Here is a 14,456-nt window from a genome sequence, read left to right on the forward strand (position 1 = left end):
GTCGAGTATAGAGACTTCTTTCAATACATTCACATAGTGACGTTCCTTGAGATGGGAGCAGGGCGTAAAATAAATACCTTCTTGGACTCTGGAACTTGTTATTGACATCTCACATGGCCAGTGCCCCATGGAGTCCACTGGAAATGCTGGATCACTTAGGGTACATTGTGTATCTGGCTCACCCTGTCAGATTCCCCAGAAAGCTAAACTGCTCAGAATCAGATATTCCCACTTGCACCACCCTAGGTGCTTCTGACAGTATCTATGCCTTTTGTTTTCTCTCTCCAGCTCTTTTTTTTATTTTTTGAGACAAGATCTTGCTAAATTGCTGCGGATGACCTTGAACTTGTGATCCTCCTGTCTCAACCTCCCAGGTTGATGGGATGACAGGTATGTGCTACCTCGCCTGGCACCCTCTTTTTTCTGAATTGTCTTTTCTTTAGAACTGGATGCTTTTCTTTACATGGTTGTTTTGTGTTGCTTGGTTGGGTTGGGCCTTGCATTCCCTTTGAATGAGACGAGGCCTGTGTAAACAGGAATTCTGCCTCGTCACCATATAGCTCTGACTCACTATCTCTTGTCTGATTTTTTCATCCTGGGAGCCTGATGCTGGCATTCATCTGTCCAGTGTCTTGGACATATACAGGGTCAGAGCAGGGTCACTGTAGATATTTATCATAGACTGGACAGAATTTGTGCCTTCCCAGGGGAGGAAGTTTGGTGTCAGTGATAAATCTTTTAGCAGGCCTCTGCTGGATGTAGCCATGGTTAAAAGAAGCCAACCCAGCCTGGAGGTTCCCCAGTCCCCCAGTCAAGGTGCTGGCAGCAGTTGGACAGAATTGGCCATTCTTTCACTAAGACTGCCCCACCCCAGCTGAGCTGTCCTGGAAGACCCTGGAGCTGAGGGGCTGGGGGGACTGTCAGTGTTCCACCAGCCTTGTGCTTATCAAGCAGGGGCTGCCTATTATAGCACAGGATTCAGGGGCCTCCTGTCCCCTCCCCGCAACATGTCTACATCATCTAGTCTTAGTTTCTATAACAGGAAAAAAAAAGCCTCTCTCTCCACATTCAGGATAAGACTTAGGTTGCAAATACTGTGGAAAGTGAACCCTTGGATTTAAAACCTCAGGGTTTCAGGGAGAAGATGAGAGAGGCAAGGTTCTGGGAATGCGGAGCCTGTGTGGTTGGAAGGAAATTACCCAGAGAAGGGGGTCCAGAGTCTCAAAGCCCAGGCTTGCTCATTTATCTTTTGCTAAGGTCAGCACCGAGATTCCCTGTCTTCCCCATTGGGATCTCCAGGATCCCCATGAAGGGCAAGTCTGGTTGGGGGCTGGGTTCATGCCTGTTCTCCTGAAGCACTGATCTTGCTGGCTGTCTATGGCTTCTGACTTCATCCATCATCTTCTCTGACACCGGTTTGCCTCCGGGCACCAGGAGACACCTGCCCCTACTCCACCCTCTCCGGGTTCCTCAAGTTCTAGGACTTTGGCTGCCCTCTCCCTCCCCTGTGGCTGGCTTTGTTTCCCCGCCAAGCCACTTGGGATCTCCCTTCCTGGTACTTTCCTCTCCGGGGCTGAGTCCGCCCTTTCCACATTGTCTTAGGCACCTCTCTGCCACATTGTGCTGAGCCAATCAGATAGGCAGGCTGTCCTTACCATCATGGAATGAAAACCTTGGACACTTGGACACTTGGTGTACAGAACAGCCAGGCCAGGCAGGGGTGCTAGGCAGGCTAGACGGTGAGGGTTCCAAGTAAGTGGAGCTGATGTGCTCCCTCCTGGACTTTGGCTGGCCCCCATCACTCACTACTAGGCACCGGGTAGATGGCTTCAAGGGCACCCCACAGGCACCCCATGTCCATTCCGGACCTTCAGGTGACCCCCCAAATCAGAATGGAGCTCAGTGGAAAGACCTCTGAGCTAGACCTAGGAAGCCTGACTAGAGGTGGGTGGGAATGAAAACTGGATCTTGGCCAGAAGACCTGGATTTGGGTCCTGATCCTGCTGTTTAGGATTATGTGAACTTGGTGATATTTCTTAATTTCTCTGACCTGTGTTTCTCAGCTGTGGAAGAGGGATAATGACAGGGCACATCCTCAGAAGGTTACTAGGATCTGATGCAAAAGCGGATCTGGAAGCCCAAATATTTTGTGCACATTTTGCCTGTATGCAAATATATGCATTTTTCCAGGGGAAGGAGTCAGGTTTCTTTCTCCTCCCACTCCAAAAGATTACGAAATGCTACAGTCAGAACATGGAGTTCAAGTCTTGGCTCTGACTTGGGGACATTACTCAGTTTCCTTATATATAACATGAATTTAATACTAATAATATGCCTTCCCCAGGAGAGAAATAAACGGGAGAATATATAAAGTACTTAAAATAGTGTTTGTAAGTATTTGCTGTTTTTTATTTTCATTATGTGCAAACCTTGCCACATTTGGCAGTGTGTACTGAAAAGGGTGTGGCTAGTGAGGGGTGGAGAGGGGTGTGGCTGAGGAGGGAGTGAGGAGGGAGGGTGGGGGGAAGGACTGGGACCCCTGAGAGACAGAGCATACGTTTCACCTTCCTGAGCCTCTAAAAACTTTCAGAAAAAAAAAAGGGATAGAGTTCAAATGAGGAAATAAAGGTACAAAATGAGCCCTGATAGATCTTGGATGTAATATATTTATCAAGACCCAGAAGTGACCACTGCAGGGTGGTGGCCCCATCTTAGCCCCAGAGCCAGCCGGGACTATGGAGCTCCCCCTTTACTTCCATCCAGTGCTCTTCTCCACCTGGGGTGAAACAAGCTTTATAGCCCTTTGTTTGCTTTGTCCATCACAGAACACAAGGCAAGAGGGGACTTTAGGAGCCAACCCCTCCTTTTGAGTCTGCAGTCATGAGCACCAGTCTCTCCCTAGGCCTCTGGGTTGTGGGTGCTCCCAAGGAACCATTACTGTCTTCCTGTCTAAGGCAGGAGAGCATCCCAGTCTTGATTTCTCCATTTATTCAACAACTATTTACTGACGTTTTCTCTGGCCTACTCTGAGGCATCTGCTGAGACCACCTGAGCCACATTTGCACAAGGACTTCCAGGGAGTGCCCTCCAAATCCAAACTTCCCCTACCCCTGCTAATTTGTTTGGCGAAGGCGGTCTAAGTAGAGTTTGGGATGTTAAGTCAGCATGGCTGCCCCCTCCTTGCAGGGTCACTCAGGCTACCTGGATGAAAGGACTAATTGTCTCCAGCTGGGCTGGCCCTCTTGGGGCTCTGCTGTGAGCACCCCAGGTATCCATAGCCTTCCCTCTGCACCCAGGCTCACAAACAGGACCCTGGCAACCCAGGGCGTGCCCAGACCCTCCCCTGAGGACAGACCTCTCTTATGAATGGCTTCTTTAAGCTCCAGGGCCTTCTTCTGAAAAGAGAAATTCATCCAGGGCCATGTCAGTAAATTTCCAGAGCTGCACTCCCCCTCCCCCCACCCTACCTCCGCATCCTGAAGGTCAATTCTGTGTACAGGCTGAGGCCACCTGGGCCACTGCAGGGAGCAGGACAGGGCTGGGTTACTCAGATTTGTGGCTGCTTGGTGGGTTTTCCTGGGAGGTGAGGGGGGCGGGTGGGGAATGATACTTGTTTTCTTCTTTCCCTTCCTCTGTGGCTGTCTTTCCTTCCCAAACAGGAAAGCAAAGAAGAGTTGGGAGGTCCTACAGGGAATCCAGGGCATGCTAGGCTTCTGATTCAGCTGTCCTTGTCACAGCTTCGTCCCACTAGAGCACAATGACCTGTTGACAGTCCCAGTGTAATGGAAGTTCTGCAAGGGCAGGGGTGGTGTCTGGCCATCTATTGATTCAACCTCACCAGCCACAGTTAACAGTCCCCATCCACGCCTGCAGAGGGGAGCTTGTGTTTGATGAAGTAATACACAGACACACACACACACACACACACACACACACACACACACACACACACGCTGAACCTAAGAAGCTCCTCATCTTGGAGAATACAGATGGCAAACCAAGCCAGTGCCAGCTGTGTCACTCCTGGAAGCCCTCCACCTGCCTCTGCACTCAAGATTCCCTCTCTCCTCTGTCCTTCCTCCTGTCCACTCAGGTTGGGTATCTCTTCTTCCTCCAATCTAGTCTCAAGCTCCTCATCTGCTTATCCGCTCCTCCATGACAGCCCCATGCAGGCAGCTAGCTCACAGCCAGTGGGGATCAGACATGGAAACTCGATTACAGAATCGGGGTGGGGAGCTGGGACTGGGCCAGGTGGGTGGAAGCATTTTCAGGGAGACGGACGGTCAAGGTTGCAGACACCAAAGGCTTGAGGGAGGGACACAGTCCAGGCCAGGCAGGCAATGTGGGGTGCTGGGTGGATAGAGAGGGCTGAGGCTGGAGAGTTTAGGGTGGACATCTAGGGCTGCAGCTTTGAAATCTGAACTAACCCTGGAGGGCATTTAAAGTAAGGTTCCTTCTTACCCTTTCCTTCCAGAAAGCACTTGCTTTCTCCCTGCTGGGGAAGTGCACTCTGCTCCCTTACCAGGGCCATTGAAGGCCCTCCCCCCACCTCTCTCCTTAGTCATCCTTGGGGACTCATCCTTTGGACGCCCCTCTTAACCTCTTGCTGTTCCCCTTTCATGTCCTTATGGTAAAGGTCACCACATCCCAGCTGACTCATCTACTTTATCATTTGCTTCTACCACTTCCATCAGCTACCTGAGGACGAAGCTTCTGGCAGCAATGAATTAAAGACAAAATGAATTAAAGACAGGGAGACACCTACAGTAAGAATCTAGGTGAGAATTAAGGCCTGCCCTGGGGTAATGGGGAAATAGGAGGACAAAGAGACTTAGGGACATACTGAGAACCCAAAACAGAAAGGACTGGTTGGATGTGGGGATGGGAGGCTGCAGAAAGAATCTTTATGTATAGAGGTTATTTTATCTTTGTTTTACTGAAGCTCCCAGTCCATAGCTTTTTTATGCCAGGAACCCAGTAAATCTGGCTGACTGGAAGCGGAGAGGCAGAGGCTGGCCTGCGTGTCTCAGAGATGGGTGAATGGAGTCCAGAGGCTGCCAAATCAGCTCAGCTAGAGTCCCCTGCCACCTGGCATATTGGGAAGACCTGAAAACACCCTCAAACCCTGACAGGCTGGTGCCCTAGCTGCCTTGGGTCTCCACTGGTAAAGGGCAAAAAGGAGGAGAAACCATGGTCTCTTCTAAAATGGCAGCAAAAAATATCTCTAGCCTTACATGCTCTTCCAGAACCTTCTATACCCCATCAAGGGGTGGACCTCTGCTCCCTCCCCTTGAACCCTGGTGAGCTTTTCCTCTATCTTAATGAACAGGATTCGGCAGAAGTGATGCTATGTGACTTGTGGGGCTGGGTTGTAAAAGATGACACAGTTTCCTGGCTCCCTCTTGAGACATATATCATTGTGTGAAGTTCAACCACTTTCATCCCCTCAACACTAGAGAGACCACATAAGAGACAGAGGCCCTCGAGACCCCAGTTGATCCAGCCTTCAGCCCTCACATCAGACATGTGGGCAAGAGGAGGCTTTCAGATGACTCCCTCCATGTCTTCATCTGACTTCACCACCTGAGGGACCCTGGGGGAGTCACCTCACTCAGCCCAGTCATCCTTCAGAACCACAAAAAAGAATGACCAGATGACTCATTCATTGTTCATTTTGGGGGGTGGGATATACCAGCGACAGGTACAAAGATGTCCCTGAGCTCTGTGCCTGGAGTGTGAAATTTGATGCATGCCAGAAACAGGAAGATGGCTCTGCTGAGCAAGCCTTCTCCTCTAGGTATGCCGACAAGAGAATCAAGCCAGCACTGAGATGCCTGTGTCAGGATGCCTAGGACGCCTGCTCTGCGGCCCCCAGGGCACCCTGGACCTGAGATGTGCTCCACACTCTCCCGAGGTGTGGTTTGGAAGGGTGCCTGGGCCAGGATGCCAAGGAGACAGACAGGTCTGCCGGGAAAAATGAGAGAGTCCTCCAGGAAGTAGGGAGGGCCCCCTCTCCTCCTTTGGGATCCTCCCAGGGCTGTGGAAGCTTGGCATTCCTCTCCCACATGCTCAGATATCCCAAGGATTCTGCCCCGCTCCTGCCTGCTCAGTGTTCTGCCTGCAATGTTTACTCATCTCTGGGGCCATGCTCCACTGAAGCGAGACTGGCAGGTAAGGATTCCATTGGGATCCTTTTCGGTCGGCCACTCCAGTGCACCAGGCTCCCAAATGTCATTCTGTGCTTTGCTGTCCAGTGACCTCCCTGGGACTTTATGTTTCCACATCTCTCTCTCTTTGTTCCCTCTCTACCAATGGTTCCCAGCAGAGGGCATTCCCAACCTTTCTCCACTGGGGACATTTGTCAATGTCTGGAGACATTTTTGATTGTCACATACTGAGAGGAGCTATTGGCATTAGTGGGTAGAAGCCAAGGGATGCTGCTGAACATCTTACAATAGACAGGACATCCTTTCCCCCGGAAGAATTACCCACCCCAAATGTCAATAGTGCAAAGCTGAGAATCCGGGCCCTGGCTTCAATCTTGCTTGTCTCATTTCTGTTGTGCTTTGTTTTTTGCTTTCCTTGCTGGTGGCTGGATAAAAGATAAACAGACCAAGACATTGAAGGCTGCTTCTGGCTACATTTTACTCTTCCTGAGACAACAGTATTTTAAGTTCCCAGTGGACCTGACACCCTGGCTGAAAAGGAGGGAAGGGACAAAGGTCTCCTGGTCCTAAGTAGCCCAGGAAGGGAGAATCCCTGCTCTCAGGCAGCTGTGGGTCTTAGCTTTAGAAGGACCAACTTAGGACCATCTGGAGCTGATCAGAAGGGGATTCTCAAGAGGAGACACACCCGGCCCAGTGCCAGGCCTGTGGCAGGGTGACAGGGTGACTGATGAGTCATACTGGGCCAGTCCTCTTGTTATTCATTTCACAGCCTGACAGCAGCCCAGAGAAGAATACCCCAAAACCACAGTTCCCCACACATGTCTAATCACTTGTCATTTACATCAGGGTTGGGAGAAGGAGGGGTGCAAACCCTTCGCTTCACTCTCATCCTCACTTCTGCAGGAAGGGAGGCCCTAAAACGCAAGACTGGAGGGAGACGGCCATGCTGGGGCATAACATTCCCACTTTGGATTTTGGTAGCAACTCTGGAAGCCTGATGAGTCCCCTCCCTTTCTCAGCCACACCCTGGAACAAGAGGACACACCTGTTGAAGTCTCATCTTTGTGCCCTTGTTCCCTGCAGCACTGCTCCCATGGTCACTAGCTGATACCACAGTATTTATGTCCTAGTATCCCAGAGAGGTGACTCCTCATGCACCATGGCTGCCTGCTCACCCTTTTCTTCCTCTGGTCCTGCTGCCCCCAACCAGAGCCATGGGAGAAGAGAGAAGAGGAAACCCTGCCCTGTGCTGCAGATCCTGTCCCAAACTCCCACTCTTCAGGAACTCTCCTTCCTCACCTCCTGGAGGAACCAGAAGGACAACATCTGTTTTTCTTGCTTCTTCATATTCACAGTGTTGAGCTAAAGGTAAAAAGTCTCACTGGGGCCAGAGACAGCAAAATGCAAGAAAAAACATCAGACTGAGGGTTGGCCCATCAAGACTTTCTCACTCTTATCCCAATGCCCAGAGAGATGGAGGAGCCGCCCCAGAGGCCCTGGGTTCCCAGGACCCCTTTCAGTCATGTAGTCTTCAGATGTGCCCCCTTGTGGGAAAAGGGAAAAGGACTCAATCATCATCTTCCATTTCACAGATGGGTACATCATAGGAGCTTGTGGCTGAAAATCACAGGACACTGGAGGCAAGTGCCGTGTGGGGAGAGGAGAGAGTCCAGGTCATAGGGCACTAATGGCCTCTGGCCTCAGTCTCTCCTACTCTGAACTTCATGTGCATTACTTCATCTTCACTGTCCTCTGAGGTAGGCACTATTATTACCCCCATTTTATAAATGAGAAAACTCAGGCTTGACAAAGATAATGGTTCAATCAAAGTAGCAGGGCCAGTATGTGGCAGAACTAAGAGACCAGGGTCTCTTAGTTCTGGATACCCAAGTCCTTGCTCTTGCCCCTGATGTTTACTGATATATATGTATCCTGCTTGGCTCTGATGTGAGGGCTTTCCCATCCCAAAGAGTAAAGGATGGGAAGATCACAGGCTCATGGGGAGCAGGCAGGAGCCCCGAAACACCCTTGTTACCTGTGATTTCATGGGGGAGCTCTATTCTACCACCCTACTCCCAAAGCTCCAACTGTTGGCTGTGCTGTCCAGTGCAGCAGCCACAGGGCACATGTGGCTATTACATATAAATTAAACAAATTACAAATCAATCCCTCAGTTACATTAGTCATATTTCAGTTGCTCAACAACCACATGTGGCTAGTGGCTGCCATATTGGGCAATACAGATAGATATTTTCATCATTGCTAAAATCCCCACTACTGAACAGTGCTGGTCTAGCTTGTCTCATTGTATACTTGCTGGCCAACCAGAGGCAGTGTTGACCACGTCCTCCTGGGGCTCCACGGTAGAGTTGCTGGCCAGGACCAACCAGATGTGATGGAACACACAGATCTTCATTTCTGAAATCCCAGGTGGGGGTCTCTCTCTGGCTGATACTGCTGGGGACTGATGCTGAACAAGGATCCATGGACCTTGGAGTGGAGCTAGTATTGCTTATAAATAAACCTCAGTCAGCCTGAGGCAGGTGTGTAGGGTGGTGAGTGGAGGGTCGGAGATTTTAGAGTTACGGAAAGTCCTAAGTAGTGAGCTTTAGGAAAATCTGATCCAACCCTCTTAGAAATGAGACAGCAGGGGTGTGGCCTGGCTCCTGGCCACTGGCAGCTAGTGGAAAAGCTGAGGGAGCACCCAGCCTAGGGAAAAGTCACATTCTGATCCACAGGCCTATGGGAGCAGGCAGGAGCCTGGAAACACCCTTGTTACCTGTGATTTCATGGGGGAACTCTGTCCTACCACCCTCCTCCAATGCCAAGGACAGATCTGTCCTTAGGCATTGGGATGAGGCTGTTGCGGTGAGATCTGACACTCAAGGCTGGGGCCAGCCAGGACAGGACAGGGACTTCCAGGTAAAATAGCAGGGTTAATAACTCATCCCTGCCCTGTTCATGAGTGAGCTTAGACGCGGCAGCCTTAGGGGAGAAAAGCTGTGAAAGAGCATTTACAACAGAAGAGAAGGAGAGGAAAAGGTGACTCAGGGGCACTTACATCTGCCCCAGGAGGGTGGGTGGGGGCTGCTGCTGGGGGGTGAGTGTGTTGTGAGGGCCGAGGGTAGTGATGATGATTATTTTTTTCCAAATGTTTACTCTTAAGTTTTAGGTGGACACAATATTTTTATTTTACATTTATGTGGTTCTGAGGATCGAACACAGGGCCTCATGCATGCTAGTCAAGCACTCTACACTGAGCCACAACCCCAGCCCAATGTGATGATTATGTTTAAGAAAGAAAACAATGGATTTACTTTCTCCATCAAACTAGCCGACCCCTATGTTCTAGTCTTCTTTTTTAACTCCATGCATTTTTGTTTTCTTTAACTATACCTCCAAATCTGAACAGAGGCGCATCCTACAAAGTCCCTGGCCAGTACTCAAAACTGTCAAGGTCATCAAAAACAAGAAGACTGAGAAATTGTCACAACCAAGAAGAGTCCAGGGAGACATGACAAAGACATGTAATGTGGTATCCTGGGGTGGAGGGGACCCTGGGTCAGCAAAAGGACGTTAAATAAAAACTAAGGAAATCTAAATAAAGTATGGACTTGAATAGTAATGTATTGATACTGGTTCATCAACTGGAGCAAGGGAGCAACACAAATGTGCAATGTTAATAGCAGGGGAAGCTGGGTATGGAGTCACATGGAATTTTCTGTACTGACATATCATTGTTTATTTTTTTAAAAATAAATCTAAAACTATTCTAAAAGAATGAAGTTAAGCTTGTTAAAATTATTAAGGGAACCAATTATAAAGGTAAATTTAAAATTTATCATTTTAAAATTATTTAAAACAGTCAGAAATTCAACTTCTAAAATCAAAGCGTGCGCATCTGCCCCATTTATGTTTATTTTCTCCCCATATATTTCTTATTTTTAATTTTAAAAAAAAATTTTTGTAGTTATAGATGGACAGCATGCCTTTATTTTATTTGTTTATTTTTATGCAGTGCTAAGGATCGAACCCAGTGCCTCACACATGCTAGGCAAGTGCTCTGCCACTGAGCTACAGCCCCAGCCTTCCCCATATATCTTTCTACTCTTCTGAGAGCTACTACCTGTGTACACCCCAGGTTTGCCTTCTGCCACCTTGATACTTCCTTCCTTGGATTTTTGAGCTTTTCAAAGGCTTTGGCTCCCAGCTCAACTTATTTCCTGTTTCTCCTTTTCCCTTTTCTCCTCCACCCTCTTTCTCTTTTATGATTTGGCAAAAGGACTTTTCACATAGTTGGACTCAGTAACAATCTATGATCCCTTGAATTGGCTCAGGACTCTACAGTGAGCCAAGTGTGTTTGCCTGTATCAATCTCACTTTTCTCCAGCTCTGGGAAGGAAAGCTTTTCAATATAGGTGACTTTCCATGGGGTTATGCCCTCAAAAGCCCAATGTAACTTGAAAATGTCCTGAGTCAAAAGACATTTAATATTTTTTTATGTATCGGTCAAAATAGTAAATTATGTTAAAAACAATGCATGTAATAAACCTAACTTACTAAACACCATAGTTTAGTCTAGCTTACCTTAAGTATGTTCTGAGCCCCTTTAAGTGTGCTCAGAGCTGACAGTTGGGCAAAGTCATCAAACACAAAGCCTATTTTAGGACAAAGTGTTGCACACCTCTTGGTTTGTTGTTGTTGTTGTTTGGCACTGGGGTTTGAACCCAGGAGCATCCAACCTCTGAGCCACATGCCTGGCCCTTTTTATATTTTACTAAGAGACAGGGTTTCACAAAGTTGCTTAGGGCCTTGCTAAATTGCTGAGGCTGGCCTTGAACTTGCAATCCTCCTGCCTTCTGGCCTTGAACTTTCTCCTCCAGTGCCACTGGGATTACAGGCATGCTTGGCCACCATGCGTGGCACACCTCATGTATTTTAGTGAATCAACACACTATAGGACACTATAGGGGGTGTGTCCCCTCAGGATTGTGTGGTTGGCTGGGAGTTGCAGCTTGCTGTTACTGCCAGGGTCAAGAGAGTCTCGTGCAGCACACATCACTACTTAGGAAAAGATCAAAATTCAAAGTACTGTTTCCACTGAATGGGTATTGTTTTCACACCACAGTAAAGCTGAAAATGGTAAGCTTGACTATTTGAAGACAGAGACTTCTGTATTCCTATTATATAAAAGAATAAATGAAGCTCAGAAAGGTTAGGTTACCTGCCCAGAGTCACACACAGGCTCATAAGGAGCAAGACTGGAAACTTTACCATCTGTCTGGCTCCTTCCACCTCTCTGCACAGCTGGGCTGTAGAGAGGGGCACCCTGTGGCCAAATACTTTCCCATAGTTGTTCTGGGAGTCCAGGTCATTCCTGAGGTTGGTTAACAGGGTGACTCAAACTCTGAGGGACCCAGAGAAAAGGCTACGCTGTTCCAACAGCCGTGACAGTACTGTCAGCCTTGGTCTCTTTCCCAGGCAGATAGAGGCCTGCTGGGCACAGTGACCTGTAACTTCCAGACTGGGGAGCTGCCTTGACCTGTGATCTGTGTAGTGGCCCAGTGAAAACCACCAGAAGTAAAAGAAGCTCCAGACTTGGAATTTCCTGGGCCCCTGGGGGGCCATTCCCATTGGCAATCACCTGTAAGCACTTGGTCCTTCCAGCAATTACAGAGCTATATTTGACCATGGACAACACCTGGCTGAGGCTCAGTCTGCATTTTCAGCCTTAAAGGCAGATTTTTCTTTGCTGAATTTATTCCTCCAACAGCCAAATTCTGCACTGCAGGTGGCTCATTGACAGCACAGCTCTGCAAAGAGTTTGAATCACTGGAGGGGGGAAGCTTTGAAGCTGAGCCTTCTGGGAAAGAGAGTGAGAGCCCTCTTTGGATTAACCATTGCTGGGAAGCACAGTGAAGGCAGCCAGGCATTGGCAGTGTACAAGTCTAAGGATACCCTCCACCCCCCGCCCAGGTTCACTGGGTCAGCTGAGTGAGTCTCAGGGTAGAAAATGCACACAAAGAATTTCACCCAACATCGCTACTCAGCACAGCACGGTGGCAATCCAGAGGCAGCCTTGGGATGATTACATGAGATAATGTAATGAAAAAGAGCTCCACAAGTCGCTCACTATTACACAGGTGACCGTCACAGATATTATTCCATAAGTGAGATGAAAGATGATCTCAAGGAACTCTTAACTTTCTAGCCCAAGGAACAGGGAACCAGGAGCATCTTTAGAAGAGCTGAATGCCACACCTTAGGGAGTCTCTGAGGTTATCTAATTTACCCTCCTATCCTCCAATTTTCAGAAGAGACAGAGGTTCTGAGTGATCAGTTGGCCACAGTCCCCCAAATACTGATGTTGCTTCATGTTATTGCCACAGTCCCTGTTCCTGTGGTTTCTGAGCATGTTGGGACTTGGTTATGGTCACCACTCCTTCACCATGCTGAACACAGAATCAGGGTGAGAGTTCAGTAAAATACAATTTACTGTGTAATCTAACTAGGGTCCTTCAACAGAAAAGGCCAAGGGAACAAATGGTTAATGTGGATTAAAAACCACCTTAGAAATTAAGACCTCTTACTAAGAAATTAAAAAAAAAAATTCCAGCTTGTTTTTATTTGATTTGGTGCCTAGAGGGGGCAACTTCTCCCAGGAATGTAAGTTTTGTCTGTCTCCTCTCCAAATGGCCTGGTGATATTTAAATAGGACTTAAATCATGTACTGGTTACTTGCAATTTGGCCCTTAAGATGTTATTAAACTTTTGAAGTAGATGTTTGGTCCAGGAATGGTACTTGGCAATTGCTGTGTTTATCTCTGAATTTTTTAAAGTTCTCAGTTTTGGTCAAAGTGTCCACCAATGTCCAGCCTTTTTAATCTCCATTTTTTTTCCAACTAGTGGATTTTCCTGGAGAACCCACTTTAGGTGCCTAAGGACCCCTGGTCCTCTATATTTGGTGAAGGAAAGAAGTGGGAGATGGGGGGGGTCAGAATGTGCTCTAGCATCTCCATAATCTGCACACAGTTAATCTAAGGTTAGATTAACCAGGTTTTATTCTCTCAGCCCTGAGTCACATTCTCCCCCAGATTCTGTGTTTGTCCTAATGATCTGCACAGGCCTTGATGCCCCTCAGAGGTTGAAATTTTTCCAGACTCCTTCTAGGGAGGCTAGCTTGAGGTTAAACACACAGGTCCTGGGGTCAGGTTGCATGAATTTGCATATCAGGCCCCCACCCCCCGCTACAACTGTGGGTGACCTGGGCATCCTCATCATTAAAATGGGAACATTGATGGTGCCTCAGAGATTTTGCAAGTCTAGTTCAGTGTCTGGAAAGTAGTATATGCTCACTAAATATCAGCTGTTATTATTAGGAGAACCCAAGCTGCATGAAGTGGGCAAGGAAAGGAGGTAAATTCTAGTTGATGAGTTTTGCTACTGATGGACTTGTTTGGGGAATCTGATGACAGGAAATAGGTTTCAGGTTTATCAGAGCAAGTAATCTGCTCCGATAATTATAGGTCCATATTTATTATGAATTAAAAAAAACACTGAGGGCTGGGGATATAGCCCAGCTGGTAGAGTGCTTGCCTCACATACACAAGGCCCTGAGTTCAATCCCCAGCACCACAAAAAAACAAAACAAAACAAAAAAACCACTGAGGGTGGATTCTCTGAGAATCATAAAAATCACAGTCCCAGGTACCACTGCTGGGACTTCACAGAAGGCCAGGGAGCTCTCACCATAAAGCCAGAGGACCCCAAGGGTTCCAATCCTCAGCAAGCACATAAGCAGAGCCAGATCCAGATTTGGCCTCAGATAGCAAGGTCTCAGACCCTCACCCCTCAGCTATTCCAGTTAGTTTTATGTAAACGGACATCCCATAAGCCCTGCTTTTCACTGTTGTGTTGCCATGGTGAGCTGTCTTGCAAACACTGAGTTTTCCCTGGTCCTTCAACTTCCTCTCAGCAGCGAGCTCTCTTGTGTTTCCTCTTCTTTTGTACTGAGTCAGTCCCTTGTCTTAAACCTCACAAAACTGATACCTTACAGTGTCACTGGCCTGGGGAAATCCTCTTACTCAGTCCTTGGCCCAGAGCCAGCCCCATGCATCACTGGTAATATTGGCTCTAGGAGGGACAGAGACCAAGGGGTGAAATCTGAAGCTCCTTGATGCCCCCCACTGACAGCATCTCTGAAACCTCAGTAACTCACCTAGTGCAGAGGCCACATGAGGTCCCATGTGTGTGCCTCTGCCTGGGGTTGGGGATGGGGACAAGAAATTC

At 48.2% G+C, this 14,456-nt stretch overlaps 1 protein-coding gene across 1 annotated transcript in view; it reads right to left on the reverse strand.

Moving 5' to 3' along the window:
- Capn2 (calpain 2) overlaps positions 1-14,456 on the reverse strand; it is a 53,390-nt gene that overhangs the window by 33,241 nt on the left and 5,693 nt on the right. The gene's annotated exons all lie outside the window — the stretch shown is intronic.

The sequence above is a fragment of the Urocitellus parryii genome, chromosome 9 (genome assembly GCF_045843805.1).
Source record: "Urocitellus parryii isolate mUroPar1 chromosome 9, mUroPar1.hap1, whole genome shotgun sequence".
NCBI classification, from domain to species: domain Eukaryota; kingdom Metazoa; phylum Chordata; class Mammalia; order Rodentia; family Sciuridae; genus Urocitellus; species Urocitellus parryii.